General features: G+C 39.0%; 1 non-coding gene across 1 annotated transcript; it reads left to right on the top strand.

Annotated features, from left to right (window-relative positions):
• The first annotated feature begins 3,137 nt into the window (after nt 1-3,137).
• On the top strand, nt 3,138-3,241 carry LOC127745269 (small nucleolar RNA R71). The gene has a single exon (XR_008006466.1). It is a non-coding gene; the product is annotated as a small nucleolar RNA R71 (small nucleolar RNA).
• Nucleotides 3,242-4,421: the final 1,180 nt, after the last annotated feature.

Below are 4,421 nucleotides of genomic sequence, written 5' to 3'. Positions count from 1 at the left end.
CTTGCATCATGGGCAAGTGGAATGCCAACCTCACATTCGCCGCACTAAAATCTAAGTATTTCCCCCGAACCATTGTGAGATAATTCTTTGGACTTGGGTTCATACTTTGATCATGGTTCCTAGTGATCCATGCATTGGCATAGAACTCTTGAACCATTAAGATTCTGACTTGTTGCATGGGGTTGGTTAGGACTTCCTAACCTCTCCTTCGGATCTCATGTCGGATCTCCAGATACTCATTTTTTTTGAGCTTGAAAGGGACCTCAGGGATCACCTTCTTCTTTGCCACAACATCATAGAAGTGGTATTGATGGCTTTTGGAGATGAATCTTTCCATCTCCCATGACTCGGAGGTGGAAGCTTTTGTCTTCCCTTTTCCTTTTCTAGAGGATTCTCCGGCCTTAGGTGCCATTGATGGTAATGGAAAAACAAAAAGCTTATGCTTTTACCACACCAAACTGAAAATATTGCTCGCCCTCGAGCAAGAGAAGAAAGAAGAGAAGAAGAAGAAGAAGAAGAAAATATGGATGAGAGTGAGGGATGGTGTTTCGGCCAAGGTGTAGAAGAGGGGGTTTGTGTTGTGTGAAAATGAAGTAGAATGGAAGGGTATATATAGGGAAAGGGGAGATGGTAGGTTCGGCCATGTAGGGTGAGTTTGGGTGTGGTTTATGGGGAAGAGTGGATGGATGTGAGTGGTGAAGGGGGTAATTGGGAAGAGAGATTGAAGTTGTTGGGAAGTGTGACATGGGGAAGAGTGTTCATTGGGAGGAGAGATTCAGAGATTGAAGTTGTTGGGAAGAGGGGAGAATATGTTAGGTGGGGATCCTGTGGGATCTACAGATCCTGAGATGATCCTGTGGGGTCCACAGATCCTGAGGTGTCAAGGACGAGGTGATGCACGTTCTGGGCGTTCAACGCCCATGTGTAGCATGTTCTGGGCGTTCAACGCCCATGTGTAGCATGTTCTGGGCGTTCAACGCCCATGTGTAGCATGTTCTGGGCGTTCAACGCCCATGTGTAGCATGTTCTGGGCGTTCAACGCCCATGTGTAGCATGTTTCTGGCGTTGAACGCCAGTTCCATGCTTGTTACTGGCGTTCAGCGCCAGCTTTTCTCAAGGCATATTCCTGGCGTTCAAACGCTAGAATGTTGCTTGTTTCTGGCGTTCAGCACCAGATCCATGCTCTGTTCTGGCGTTGAACGCCAGCCAGATGCTCCTTACTGGCGTTGAACGCCAGTCTGTCCTTCCTCCAGGGTGTGATTTTTCTTCTGCTGTTTTTGATTATGTTTTTAATTTTTATATTTTTTCGTGACTCCACATGATTATGCACCTAAGAAAACACAAAATAAAAATAAAATAAAAATTAGATAAATAAAAATTGGGTTGCCTCCCAACAAGCGCTTCTTTAATGTCAATAGCTTGACAGTGGGCTCCCATGGAGCCACAAAGGTGATCAGGTCAATATTGTATAGTCCCAACACCAAACTTTGAGTTCGGATATGGGGTCTTAACACCAAACTTAGTGTTTGGTTATGGCCTCCCAACACCAAACTTAGAGTTTGACTGTGGGGGCTCCTCTTGACTCTGAACTGAGAGAAGCACTTTGTGCTCACTCTTTTTTGTCACAGAGGGATGGCCATGTGCCTTAAACACCAGGTAGTCCCCATTCAATTGAAGGACTAATTCACCTCTGTAGACATCTATCACAGCTCCTGCTGTAGCTAGGAAAGGTCTTCCAAGGATGATGCATTCATCATCTTCCTTCCCAGTGTCTAATATTATGAAATCAGCAGGGATGTAAAGGCCTTCAACCTTTACTAACACGTCCTCTACTACTTTATAAGCTTGTCTTAATGACTTGTCTGCCAATTGTAATGAGAACAAGGCAGGTTGTACCTCAATGATCCCCAGCTTCTCCATTACAGAGAGTGGCATAAGATTTATCCCTGACCCCAGATCACATAGAGCTTTTTCAAAGGTCATGGTGCCTATGGTACAAGGTATTAAGAACTTGCCAGGATCTTGTCTCTTTTGAGGTAAAATTTTCTGAATCCAGGTATCTAGTTCACCAATGAGCAAGGGAGGTTCACTTTCCCAAGTTTCATTACCAAACAACTTGGCATTCAGCTTCATGATAGCTCCTAAATATTGAGCAACTTGCTCTCCAGTCACATCTTCATCCTCTTCAGAGGAAGAATAGTCTTCAGAGCTCATGAATGGCAGAAGGAGATTTAATGGAATCTCTATGGTCTCTATATGAGCCTCAGATTCCTTTTGGATCCTTAATAGGAAACTCCTTCTTGCTTGAGAGACGTCCTAGGAGGTCTTCCTCACTAGGATTTTCATCTTTCTCCTCCCTTGTGCATTCGATAATATTGATTACATCAATGGCCTTGCACTCTCCTTTTGGATTCTCTTCTGTATTGCTTGGGAGAATACTGGGAGGAGTTTCAATGACTTTCTTACTCAGCTGGCCCACTTGTGCCTCCAGATTTTTGATGGAGGATCTTGTTTCACTCATGAAACTAAAAGTGGCCTTTGACAAATCAGAGACTATATTGGCTAAATTAGAAGTGTTTTGTTCAGAATTCTCTGTCTGTTACTGAGAAGATGATGGAAAAGGCTTGCTATTGCTCAGCCTATTGCGTCCACCATTGTTAAAGCCTTGTTGAGGCTTTTGTTGATACTTCCATGAGAAATTTGGATAATTTCTCCATGATGAATTATAGGTGTTTCCATAAGGTTCACCCATGTAATTAACCTCTGCCATTGCAGGGTTCTCAAGATCATAAGCTTCTTCAGAAGCTGCCTCTTTAGTACTGTTGGATGCATTTTGCCATCCATTCAGACTTTGAGAGATCATGTTGACTTGCTGAGTCAACACTTTGTTCTGAGCCAATATGGTATTCGGAGCATCAATTTCAAAAACTTCCTTCCTCTGAGGTGTCCCATTATTCACAGAATTCCTCTCAGAAGTGTACATGAATTAGTTATTTGCAACCATGTCAATGAGTTCTTGAGCTTTTGCAGGTGTTTTCTTTAGGTGGATTGATCCACCTGTAGAATGGTCCAATGACATTTTCGAAAACTCAGATAGACCATAATAGAATTTATCTAATATGGTCCATTCTGAAAACATGTCAGATGGACACCTTTTTGTCAACTGCTTGTATCTTTCCCAAGCTTCATAGAGGGATTCACCATCTTTTTGTTTGAAGGTCTGAACATCCACTCTAAGCTTGCTCAGCTTTTGAGGAGGAAAGAATTTATCCAAGAAGGCCGTGACCAGCTTCTCCCAGGAGTCCAGGCTATCCTTAGGTTGTGAATCCAACCATATTCTAGCTCTGTCTCTTACAGCAAAAGGGAAAAGCATGAGCCTGTAGACTTCAGGATCTAGAAAGGTTACCTTTAGATTGTTGTAATTTAGCTTCTCTTAGTTTTCTCTTCAGAGTCCTTTCAGGTTCAGGATCAATTTCAACAAGAGTGCCTTTTTCCTTGTTCCTACTCATATGAAAGAGAAGAAAACAAGAAAAAAAGAGGAATCCTCTATGTCACAGTATAGAGATTCCTTTATGTTAGTAGAAGAAGAAAGGGGAGAAGAGTGAAGAAGAATGGGTTCGGATTTTTAGATGAAGAGAGGTGAAGAGAAGTGTTAGTAAATAAATAATTAAATAGAATAAGAAAAGAGAGGGAGAATTTCGAAAATAATTTTGAAAAAGAGGTTAGTATTTCGAAAATTAAAGATAAGATAAGATTAAAATTAAAATTTAAAACAAAAAGAGTTTTTGAAAAAGAGATGAGATATTTTCCGAAAATTAGAGAGGGAAAAGTAGTTAGGTGGTTTTGAAAAAGATAAGAAACAAACACAAAGTCAAAGAGTTAGTTGAAAAAGATATTAAAATCAAATTTGAAAAGATAAGAAGATAAGAAGTTAGATAAGATATTTTGAAATTAAATTTTTGAAAAAGATAAAATTTTGAAAAAGATATGATAAGATATGTTTGAAAAAGATTTAATTTTTAAATTTAAAATTACTTACTTCACTAAGAAACTACAAGATAAGATTCTAGAACTTAAAGATTGAACCTTTCAAACTTCAAATTTTTGAATCAATCACATTAATTGTTAGTGAGTTTTCAAAAATTTGATATAAATATAAGAAAAATATTTTGAAAATAATTTGAAAAAGAATTTAAAAAGATAAGATTTTTAAAATTGAAATTTTGACTTGACTTGTAAGAAACAACTAATTTTAAAAAAATTTTGACCAAGCCAACCCAAAATTTCGAAAATTTGGAGGGAAATAAGGAAAAGATATTTTTTTGATTTTTGAAATTTTAATTATGAGAGAGAAAAACACAAACATGACCCAAAACATGAAAATTTTGGATCAAAACACAAGATGCATGCAAGAACACTAT

This window comes from Arachis duranensis, chromosome 2 (genome assembly GCF_000817695.3).
Source record: "Arachis duranensis cultivar V14167 chromosome 2, aradu.V14167.gnm2.J7QH, whole genome shotgun sequence".
Lineage (NCBI taxonomy): Eukaryota > Viridiplantae > Streptophyta > Magnoliopsida > Fabales > Fabaceae > Arachis > Arachis duranensis.
Note: the sequence above shows the minus strand (reverse complement) of the source record. Positions and strands in the feature narration are given on the sequence as shown.